We start from the raw sequence: 12,263 nt of genomic DNA on the forward strand, positions 1-12,263 counted from the left end.
TTTACATGTGACGCAGCAGAACCAACATTTCGGAAAAGTAAGTCCAGCAGCACAAATCTCCATTAAACAGTGAACGTGATATGAGTCCTGCTGTGATGTTCTCCTCTGTGAGTTTATGGAGATAAAAACAGCACAGAGTGAAAACAGAAGGAGACCAGAGGTGCAGAACTTCTGTCCACAGTCCTTATCAAAGGTCAGCGCAGATTCACTGTTTTGGAGCGGACTTTATTTTCTATAATGAGCACACACACACACACACACACACACACACACACACACACACACACACACACACACACACCTCCACCTCCTCCTTCTCAGTTTCATACAGATTGTTTTCCTTCCTGTTTGCAGCAGGATCCTGTAGTTCTTCTGATGTTACAGAAGTGACCACAGCTCATGAAAAAACTCGTTCACTAGATCAGAAAGAACATTAATCTTGAGATAAAAAAATGTACACAGTTACATTTTTTTGCGTGAACTTGTTAATGACACAATATTTTTGACAGCACAAGTTTTGTTTCATTCACATGTTTAACTCACAAACCTGCAGATTTAGTTCTTCTCTCAGATTCTGTCAGTCAACTCAGACTCACAGATACAGTTCCTTTTAAATAATGGTTTGGTCCTGGTACGGTCTTGGTTTAGTCCTAGTTTGGTCCTAGTGTAGTTCTGATCTAGTCCTGGTGTAGTCCGGGTCTAGTCCTGATCCAGTGCTGGTTTAGACAGTGGTTGAGTCCTGGTTTAGTCCTTGTTTTAGACTTGTCTAGTCGTGTCCTAGTCCTGGTTGAGTCCTGGTCTAGTGCTTGTTTAGTCCTGGTTTAGTCCTGGTCTAGTACTGGTTTAGTACTGGTTTAGTTCTGGTCTAGAACTGGTTTAGTCCTGGTCTAGTCCTGGTCCAGTGCTGGTTTAGACAGTGGTTGAGTCCTGGTTTAGTCCTGGCCTAGTGCTGGTCTAGTCCTAGTCTAGTCCTGGTTTAGTCCTGGTTCAGTCTTGGTTCAGTCCTGGTTTAGTCCATGTTTAGTCCTGGTTCAGTCCTGGTTTAGTCCTGGTTTAGTCCATGGTTTAGTCCTGGTTTAGTCCTGGTTTAGTCCGTGGTCTTGATTTTGATTGAGTCTCATATTTAGTTTCGATCAACGACATGAGGATTATTAAAAGAGCCCGAGGTCAAAGGTCAACGAGGAGCCATTTTACATGAGGCCGAGATCAGCTGATAAATTCATAAAGTTTGAATCTGTGAAAATGAGCGAAGCTCGACTCACATTTACATCCAACTGAATATGTGAATATGTAAATAAACCAACGAGCGGCACGAGAACTCAACCAGGACTAGACCAGGACTAGACCAGGACTAGACCAGGCCTCATCACACAGGACTAGGACTCAACCAGGACTAGACCAGGACTAGACCAGCACTGGATCAGGACTAGACCAGGCCTCAATCAGGACTAGATCAGAACTACACTAGGACCAAACTAGGACTAAACCAAGGCTGTACCAGGACCAAACCATTATTTAAAAGGAACTGTATCTGTGAGTCTGAGTTGACTGACAGAATCTGAGAGAAGAACTCAGCCTAAATGAGACTCAATCAAAATCAAGACCGTGGACTAAACCAGGACTAAACCAGGATTAAACCAGGACTAAACTAGTACTAACCTAGGACTAAACGTGGACTATCAGACTATGAACCAGGACTAAACAAGAACCAAACCATGAGTCTATCAGGACTAAACTAGCACTAAACCAGGACTAAACCAGGACTAAACCAAGATTAAAGGTCCTGTATTTCACAGAACAGACTCTTGTGTCTCTATCAGGACTAAACATGAATTAAAAGTGGACTAAACCAGGACTAAACTAGGACTAAATAGGACTAAACATGTCTTAAACCAGGACTCTATCTGGACCAAACTTGATTTAAACCAAGTCTAAACCAGAACTAAACCAGGACTAAACCAAGACTCTATCAGGACTAAACGTTAATTAAACTAGGACTAAACAGAACTAAATCAGGACTAAACCAGGACTGATCCAGGTCTAAAGGAGGACTAAACCAAGACTAAACCAGGACTCTATCAGGACTAAACCAAGATTAGAGGTCCTGTATTTCACAAAAGAGACTCTATCAGGACTTAACATGAATTAAACCAAGACTAAACCAGGACTAAATATGACCTAAACCAGGATTAAAACAGAACTAAACCAGGATTAAACCAGGCCTATAGCAGGACTCTATGAGGACCAAACCAGGACTAAATCAGGACTAAACATCAATTAAACCAGGACTAAACCAGGACTAAACATGATTTAAACCAGGATTAAACCAGGACTCTATTGGGACTAAGCATGAATTAAACCAGGACTAAACAAGAACTAAAACAGGATTAAATCAGGACTAAACATAAATTAAATCAGAACTAAACCAGGACTAAACTAGGACTAAACGTGGCCTAAACCAGGACTCTATCAGGACTAAACATGAACTGAACCAGGAATAAACCAAGACTTAACCAGGACTCTTGCAGGATTTAACATGGATTCAACTAGGACTAAACCAGGACTAAATTAGGTCTAAACCAGGATTAAACCCAGACTGTATCAGGACTGAACGTAAATTAAACCAGGACTAAACCAGGACTGAACCAGGACTAAACCAGGACTAAACTAGGATTAAACCAGGACTGAACCAGGTCTAAACCAGGACAAAACCAGGACTGAACCAGGACTAAACCAGGACTGAACCAGGACTAAACCAAGACTAAACCAGGACTAAACTAGGATTAAACCAGGACTAAACTAGGATTAAACCAGGACAAAACCAGGACTGAACCAGGACCAACTAAACCAGGACTGAACCAGGTCTAAACTAGGACTAAATCAGGACTCTATCAAGAATAAACTTTAATTAAACTAGAACTAAACCAAGACTAAACCAAGACTAAACCAGAACTAAACACGGTCTAAACCGGGATTTCATCAGGACTAAACATGAATTAAACCAGGACTAAACCAGGACCAAACCAGGAATAAACCAAGACTCTATCAGGACTAAATATTGATTAAACTAGGATTAAATCAGAACAAAACCAGGACTCTTTGAGTATTTCACATGAATTAAACCAGAACTAAACCAGGACTAAAGCAGGTCTAAACCAGGACTCTATCAGAACTAAACCAGAACTAAACTAGGAAACTATCAGGACCAAATATGAATTAAACCAGGACTAAACCAGGACTGTGTCAGGACTAAACCAGAACTAAACTATCAAGACTAAACGTTAATTAAACTAGAACTAAACCAGGACTAAACCAGGTCTAAACCAGGACTCTATGTGGACTAAACCAGGCCTAAACAGACTACAGTCGTCTCCTGGACTCACACGAGGAAGTACGTCCTCGTTAGAAAATGAAATCATAAACTCTTTGGCCAAAAACAACAGCTTTTATAACGAGGAAAAAAAAAAAAGAAAATCCAACTTTTACACTTTTATGGAGAACTCCCACTCGCCAGGCCGCTCCCTCGTCTCTCTGAGGACCACAACTCCCACAATCCTCTTTGTTTGAGTGTTTTGAAATAAAAGCCCTCCCCTGACCCTGAGCTGGTGTGGGCTCGGTCTAATTCCTGGATTAATGAGCCATTTAAACTGTTCAAGATGTGGATTATAAAGTACTATTGTAGTGAGGACAGGACTCCAACTCCCACAATGCACTGCTGCTTCCTGTCCACTCTTCTCTATTAAACAACAGTGATTTGAATTTCAGGTCAGGGTCATCTTTTTTTTTTGTTTTTTTCCTACTTGGGACTAAGACCGTGTGTGGTCCAGGTCTAGACCAGGACCAAGGGCCAAAAAGAGCAGAACTAAACTGACCTGGTGCAAAATCAGTGTTAAACCAGTGTTAAATAGTCCTCGTTTAGTCCTGCTTCAGTCCTGGTTTAGTCCTTCTTTAGAACTTGTTTGAGTCCTGGTTTAGTCCTAGTTTAGTCCTGTTTCAGTCCTGGTTTAGTCCGGTTTCAGTCCTGGTTTAGTCCGGTTTCAGTCCTGGTTTAGTCCTGGTTTAGTCCTGTTTCAGTCTTGCTTCAGTCCTGGTTTAGTCCGGTTTCAGTCCTGGTTTAGTCCTGGTTTAGTCCGGTTTCAGTCCTGGTTTAGTCCTGTTTTCAGTCTTGTTTCAGTCCGGTTTAGTCCTGTTTAGTCCTTTTTTTAGTCCTGGTTTTGGTCTAGTTTCAGTCCTGGTTTAGTCCTAGTTTAGTCCTGTTTCAGTCCTGGTTTAGTCCGGTTTCAGTCCTGGTTTAGTCCTGGTTTAGTCCGGTTTCAGTCCTGGTTTAGTCCTGGTTTAGTCCTGTTTCAGTCTTGCTTCAGTCCCGGTTTAGTCCATGTTTAGAACTTTTTTAGTTCTGGTTTTGGTCTAGCTTCAGTCCTGGTTTAATCCTAGTTTAGTCCTGTTTCAGTCCTGGTTTAGTCCTAGTTTAGTCCGGTTTCAGTCCTGGTTTAGTCCTAGTTTAGTCCTGTTTCAGTCCTGGTTTAGTCCTGTTTCAGCACTGGTTTAGTCGCTCTTTAGTCGCGTTTCAGTCCTGGTTAGTCCTAGTTTAGTCCTGTTTCAGTCCTGGTTTAGTCAGTCCTAGTTTAGGTTTTAGTCCTGGTTTAGTCCTGTTTCAGTCCTGGTTTAGTCCTGTTTAGTTTAGTCCTGGTTTAGTCCTAGTTTAGTCCTGTTTCAGTCCTGGTTTAGTCACTGTTTAGTCGCTGTTTAGTCCTGGTTTAGTCCTGTTTCAGTCCTAGTCCTGGTTTAGTCCTGTTTCAATCCTGGTTTAGTCCTTCTTTAGTCCTGGTTTAGTCTTGGTTCAGTCCTGGTTTAGTCCAGTTTAAGGCCATGCTTTAGTCCTGCTTCAGTCCTGATTCAGTCCTGTTTCAGCTCTGGTTTAGGTCATCTTTATCCTTGTTTTAGTCCTGGTTTAGTCCAATTTAAGACCATGTTTAAGTTTTATTTTAGTCCTGCTATTGTCCTGGGTTAGTTCCTCTTTATTCTTGTTTCAATCCTGATTCAGTCCTGCTTCAGTCCTGGTTTAGTTCCTCTTTAGTCCTGTTTCAGTCCTGGATTAGTCCTGGTTAAGTCCTAGTTTAGTCCTGCTTCAGGCCTGGTTTAGTTCCTTTTTAGTCCTAGTCAGTCATTATTCAGTCCTGGTTTCGTCCTAGTTTAGTCCTGTTTCAGTCTTGCTTAAGTCCTGGTTTAGTCCTGTTTCAGCTCTGGTTTAGTTCCTCTTTAGTCCTGTTTCAGTCCTGGTTTATTCCTGATTTAGTCCCCCTTTAGTCCTGGTTTAGTCCAGTTTAAGGCCATGTTTTAGTTCTGTTTCAGCTCTGCTTCAGTCCTGGTTTAGTTTAGTCCTGTTTCAGTCCTGGTTTAGTTCCTCTTTAGACCTGCTCAATCCTGAGCCAGACTTGTTTCAGTCCTGGTTTAGTCCAGTTTAAGGCCATGCTTTTGTCCTGTTTCAGTCCTGGTTTAGTTCTCATTTAAACCTGGTTTAGTCCTGCTTTGGTCCTGGTTTAGTCCAGTTTAAGGCCATGTTTTAGTTCTGTTTCAGTCATGATTTGGTCCTGGTTTAGTTCCTCTTTAGTCCTGCTTCAGTCCTAGTTTAGCCCACATTTAGTCCTGGTTTAGTCCTGCTTCAGTCCTTGTTTTGTCCAGTTCAAGGCCATGATTAAGTTCTGTTTCAGTCATGATTTGGTCCTGGTTTAGTCCCTCTTTAGTCTTGGTTTAGTCCTGCTTCAGTCCTGGTTTAGTCCTTTTTTAATCCTGTTTCAGTCCTGGTTTAGTCCTCATTTAGTCCTTATTTAGTCCTGGTTTAGTCCTTATTTAGTCCTGGTTTACTCCTGGTTTAGTCCAACTTCAGTCCTGGTTTAGCCCCCCTTTAGTCCTGGTTTAGTCCCCCTTTAGTCCTGGTTTAGTCCCCCTTTAGTCCTGTTTTTTAGTCCTGTTTAGTCCCCCTTTAGTCCTGGTTTAGCCCCCCTTTAGTCCTGGTTTAGTCCCCTTTAGTCCTGGTTTAGTCCAACTTCAGTCCTGGTTTAGTCCCCCTTTAGTCCTGGTTTAGTCCCCCTTTAGTCCTGGTTTAGTCCCTCTTTAGTCTTGGTTTAGTCCTGCTTCAGTCCTGGTTTAGTCCTTATTTAGTCCTGGTTTAGTCCTTATTTAGTCCTGGTTTAGTCCTGGTTTAGTCCCCCTTTAGTCCTGGTTTAGTCCCCCTTTAGTCCTGGTTTAGTCCCCCTTTAGTCCTGGTCCAGTCCTCTCTCAGTCCTGTGCAGCTAGTGTTGAAGTCAAAGTGTTTGGTTGCGATTGATTTGCTGTCTGGCTGACGGACAGTGGACTGCGTTTCCCATGATCCCTCAGGAGCAGAGGTCAGAACTGTTGTAGTCCACAGGGGTCACACTCACGCCTCTTTATTCCATTATTGATCATGATCGACGACGGCCGAGCAAACTTCTCATCTTTATTTCACTGCTCTGGGACTAAACCAGGACTCGGGCAAGGACTACAGCAGGACTACAACCAAGACTAAACCAGGACTAACACCAGGACTAAACCAGGACTCACGCGAGGACTACAACCGGACTAAAGCAGGGTTCAAATCAGGAGACGGGGATTAAATCAAAAGTGAACAAGAACTAAACCAAGACTGAAACAGGACTAAACCAGGACTAAACTAGATCTTGGGCAAGGACTACAACAGGACTAAAACAAAGACTAAACCAGGACTAAACCAGGACTCAGTCAAGACTACAGCAGGACTACAACCGGACTAAAGCAGGGCCCAAATCAGGAGATGTGGATTAAACCAGAACTGAACAAGAACTAAACCAAGACTAAAACAGGACTAAACCAGGACTGGGGCAAAGACTACAGCAGGACTAAAATACTAAACCAGGACTAAACCAGGACTTGGACAAGGACTACACCTGGACTAAAGCAGAGTGGATTAAACCAGAACCGGAGAAGAACTAAATCAGGACTATACCAAGGTCCAAGTTAGGAGACAAGGACTAAACCAGGACTAAACCAGGACTCAGGCAAGAACTACAACAGGACTAAAGCGGGTCCAAATAAGGAGATGGGGATTAAACCAGAACTGCACAAAGGCTAAACCAAGACTAAACCAGGACTAAACCGACTAACCAGGACCGAGGACTACAACCGGACTAAAGCAGGGTTCAAATCAGGAGACGGGGATTAAATCAAAAGTGAACAAGAACTAAACCAAGACTAAAGCAGGACTAAACCCGGACTTGGGCAAGGACTACATTAGGACTACAACCGGACTAGAGCAGGGTCCAAATCAGGAGACGAGGATTAAGAACTAAACCAGGACTATACCAAAGTCCAAATTAGGAGAGAAGGACTAAACGAGAACTAAACCAAAATTACAGCAAGGTCCAAGCCAGGAGACAAGGACTGAACAAGGACTAAACCAGGACTAAACCAGGACTAAACCAAGACTAAACCAAAACTATAGCAAGGTCCAAGTCAGGGGACGTAGACTGAACCAGGACTAAACCAGGACTAAACCAATACTAAACCAGGACTAAACTAGGACTAAACCAGGACTAAACCAATACTAAACCAGGACTAAACCAGGACTAAACTAGGACTAAACCAGGACTAAAAAGGACTAAACTACTAAACCAGGACTAAACAATACTAAACCAGGACTAAACCAGGACTAAATCAATACTAAACCAGGACTAAACCAGGACTAAACTAGGACTAAAACCAGGACTAAACCAGTACTAAACCAGGACTAAATCAATACTAAACCAGGACTAAACCAGGACTAAACTAGGACTAAACCAGGACTAAATCAACTAAACTACTAAACCAGGACTAAACTAAGACTAAACCAGGACTAAACCAGGACTACACCAATACTAAACTAGGACTAAACAAGAACTAAACCAAGACTAAACTAGGACTAAACCAAGACTAAACCAAAACTATAGCAAGGCCCAAGTCAGGAAACAAGGACTAAACCAGGACTAAACTAGGATTATATCAGTACTAACCAGTACTAAACCAGGACTAAACCAGGACTAAACCAGGACTAAATTAAAACTATAGCAAGGCCCAAGTCAGGGGACAAAGACTGAACCAGGACTAAACTAGGACTAAACCAGAACGTAACCAGCACTTGAACCACATCATCATTATTATAAGATCAGGACTTAACCTAGTCTACACCAGGACTAGACCTGAACCTAGTCTAGACCTGAACCTAGTCTACACCAGGACTAGATCTGAACCTAGTCTACACCAGGACTAGATCTGAACCAGTCCTGGACTCTGACAAACTGTACAAACTCTGTCTAAACCTGCTCTAATCAACAAAAACCGGAATCAACGTACGAAGACTTCACCAGGACTAAACCTGGACTCACCCAGGATTAGTCCACATAGTCTGTATTTGCAGGTCTAAACATCTGACACCAATGGGCCTAGTTACGGGTCAGATCTTTGTGGAGGCGAGCAAAAAAATGTGGAGTTTTCTGAGCTTTTAACCGTATTATAGCTGTTTTATTCTAAAGAACCGTCTGAAGCTGTATTTTAGAGTGATTTTTGTGTGTTTGTTCAATCTTTATTCTTTATTATTTTGACTTTTTTATAACGTTCTGCTCAGATAGACGGGAAAACGTACAAAAGACAAAATAAAATGAACATCCCTGAGCGTTCCTCCTCATTATAAATAAGTTTGGGATTTGTGTGAGTGTGTGTAGACGTACAGAGGAACCGCTCGTACCTCGGTCCCAGAGTGGTTTTCTCTCTCTCTCCAGCTGTCCACGGAGCGTCCTCGTCTTCTGAAGCTCATGTCTGGGTTTTCAGACTCCCTGCTTTTAGTTTCTGGGATTTTCGGGGACCTTAAACTGACAAAAACGTCTAAAAGTGTGATGCTGCCTCCAGTCGCCACTGCTCTCTGGTTTAGTCCTGTTTTAGTCCTGGTTTAGTCCTGGTTTAGTCCTTTTTTAGTCCTGGTTTAGTCCTGGTTTAGTCCTGGTTCAGTCCTGGTTTAGTCCTGTTTAGTCCTGTTTAGTCCTTTTAGTCCTGGTTTAGTCCTGGTTTTAGTCCTAGTTTTTGTCTGTTTAGTCCTGGTTTAGTCCTTTTTTAGTCCTGGTTTAGTCCTGGTTTAGTCCTGTTTAGTCCTGTTTCAGTCCTGGTTTAGTCCTTTTTTTAGTCCTGGTTTAGTCCTTTTTAGTCCTGGTTAGTCCTGGTTTAGTCCTAGTTTTAGTCCTTTCAGTCCTGGTTTAGTCCTGGTTTAGTCCTTTTTTTTAGTCCTGGTTTTAGTCCTGTTTAGTCCTGGTTTAGTCCTGGTTTAGTCTGTTTCAGTCCTGGTTTTAGTCCTGTTTAGTCCTTTTTTAGTCCTGGTTTAAGTCCTAGTTTTAGTCCTGTTTCAGTCCTTTTTCAGTCCTGGTTTAGTCCTAGTTTGGTTCTGTTTCAGTCCTGGTTTAGTCCTGGTTCAGTCCTGGTTTAGTCCTTTTTTAGTCCTGGTTTAGTCCTAGTTTGGTTCTGTTTCAGTCCTGGTTTAGTCCTGGTTTAGTCCTTTTTTAGTCTTGGTTTAGTCCTGGTTTAGACCTAGTTTAGTCCTGGTTTAGTCCTGATTTAGTCCTTTTTTAGTCCTTTTTCAGTCCTGGTTTAGTCCTGGTTTAGTCCTGTTTCAGTCCTATTTCAGTCCTGGTTTAGTTCAATTTAAGTCCACTAAGTTTATGCAAAGTTAATATGAAAAACACCCATTTTACTCATCAAAAATACTGTATCATCAAATTAAACAATATTATGATATATCAATATTTTAATATTTTTGCACAGCCGTACTGATCAATCACACTGGTTCACTGCATGATTTCCTGCTTTTTACTAACTTCGATCGGATCACTTTGGATCAATTCCTTAGGCCTTGGCATATTGGATCGTTGCTGTGGATTTTTTTCACTGTGAATTTTACACTAATTTTGAATTTTTGGTTAGAAAATATTTGTGCTGAATATTTTAAAGGTGATTTTTTTAAATATATATTGAATTTTAAACACTTGTACAAATATAACTTTTTAATTAATTGACATCGAGAATAAAAATAATTCAAAAAATGCTCAAACATGTGTTTTCAGATTTCAAATATTCTAAAATCTAAATGTTGTGGCAGTTAAGAACAAATTATCTTCCATAGATTAGGTCCAAGAGAACGAGACAAGATGAGATTTTTCCAATTCCATGTAATAATTATAGTAATAATAGTAATTTTATGTAATACTTTAGCAGTCATTGTACGTACTGCTTTTTAGAACTACAGCTTCTCGGATTGTTTAAAGGTTGTATGGAGGATTTTTTTTAGTTTCAAACTGTCAGTGAAAGATTAAAATAACATTACAGAGACGCAGCAGCTTTGTAATTATGATGACCAAAAAAAAAAAGAACAAAAATCTATCAACTGTGGACGTAATGAGGCCAGATAAACGTCAGCCAATAGAAAACGAGGCTCCCTCATTTTCTATTGGCTGTTAGGTTGTCAATCAAACTCCCTAGTGTAACTGACTCGTCGGAGCGCGGGGATTACGTGGTTTACGCGGCGGTTCTTAGAGGCTTTTTCGAACTGTCGCTTCCTCGCATTTCGCACAAAGTTTGTCGCGACGGCGGACGAGAATCCACGACCGGTTCGCCGCAAAAGAAAGTCCGTTTTTGAGGTCGCTGAAAGAAGAAGAGAAGAGGAAAAGGAGCAAAGCCAAACTGAGGTGATTCTTGGAGATCTCGTCCAGCGATGGCGCGACCGAAGCAGACGAAGGGTCTAAAAACTGACGCATCGGTCGCTGAATTACTTCCAGACAGGAAACTTCAACGGTAATTCTGAACGCGCACAAGGACTGTCGCTGTATTTCTCTTCCCTTAAAAAAATCCTCTATACAACCTTTAAGTAAAAATAAATTCAGGGGAAACAATCTCAACAATCGAGATTTTGTGGCATGAGATCTTGAGTCGTCCCTCACTATATCGCGGTTCACCTTTCGTGGTCTCACTGTTTTGCAGATTTCTTTAGTGCAGTTTCACATGCGTTATTTTTATTTTTTTTACAGCATATGAGCGAGTATTGTGTTCCTCCCCCTGCGTCCTGATTGGCTAAGGGATTGTAGACGGTTGTCAGTCAATCTCCTTGGTGCCGTGTCTCCTGCACAGGACAGAATGTGTTCAGCTTCTCAAATTTACATACATGTTCGATCTCTAGCAGTGTGATTCTGAAATGCAGTGCAGTCGAGCAATTGCCGCATTTACCTTCGAGCTGAGCCGGTCCTGTCTCCTGCGGTCACCTCCGAGCCTGAGTCCTGGTTCAGTTCTGGATTAGTCCTGGTTTAGTCCTGTTTCAGTCCTGGTTTAGTCCTGGTTTAGTCCTTTTTTAGTCCTGGTTCAGTCCTGGTTTAGTCCTGGTTTAGTCCTTTTTTAGTCCTGGTTCAGTCCTGGTTTAGTCCTGGTCCCTGGTTTAGTCCTGAGTCCTGGTTTAGTCCTGTTTAGTCCTTTTAGTCCTGTTTTCAGTCCTATTTCAGTCCTGGTTTAGTTCTGGTTTAGTCCTTTTTTAGTCCTGGTTTAGTCCTGTTCAGTTTTGTAGTCCTGGTTTAGTCCTTTTTTAGTCCTGGTTTAGTCCTTTTTAGTCTGGTTTAGTCCTGTTTAGTCTTTTTTAGTCTGGTTTTCTGGTTTACTCCTGGTTCATTCCTAGTTTTGTCCTGTTCAGTCCTAGTTTTGTCCTGGTTTAGTCCTGTTTAGTCCTAGTTTAGTCCTGTTTCAGTCCTGGTTTAGTCCTTTTTTAGTCCTGGTTCATTCCTAGTTTTGTCCTGGTTTAGTCCTGTTTCAGTCCTGGTTTAGTTCTGGTTTAGTCCTGTTTCAGTCCTGGTTTAGTTCTGGTTTAGTCCTTTTTTAGTCCTGGTTTAGTCCTTTTTTAGTCCTGGTTTAGTCCTGGTTTAGTCCTGGTTTAGTCCTGGTTTAGTCTTTCAGTCCTGGTTTAGTCCTGGTTTAGTCCTTTTAGTCTGTTTTCCTGGTTTAGTCCTGTTTAGTCCTATTTCAGTCCTGGTTTAGTCCTGGTTCAGTCCTGGTTTAGTCCTGGTTTAGTCCTAGTTTGGTTCTGTTTCAGTCCTGGTTTAGTCCTGGTTTAGTCCTGCTTCAGTCCTGGTTTAGTCCTTTTTTAGTCCTGGTTTAGTCCTGGTTCATTCCTAGTTTTGTCCTGGTTTAGTCCTGTTTCAGTCCTGGTT

The sequence above is a fragment of the Boleophthalmus pectinirostris genome, unplaced genomic scaffold (genome assembly GCF_026225935.1).
Source record: "Boleophthalmus pectinirostris isolate CB_2022bp ecotype Guang Dong unplaced genomic scaffold, ASM2622593v1 HiC_scaffold_3, whole genome shotgun sequence".
In the NCBI taxonomy this organism is placed as follows: Eukaryota; Metazoa; Chordata; class Actinopteri; order Gobiiformes; family Gobiidae; genus Boleophthalmus; species Boleophthalmus pectinirostris.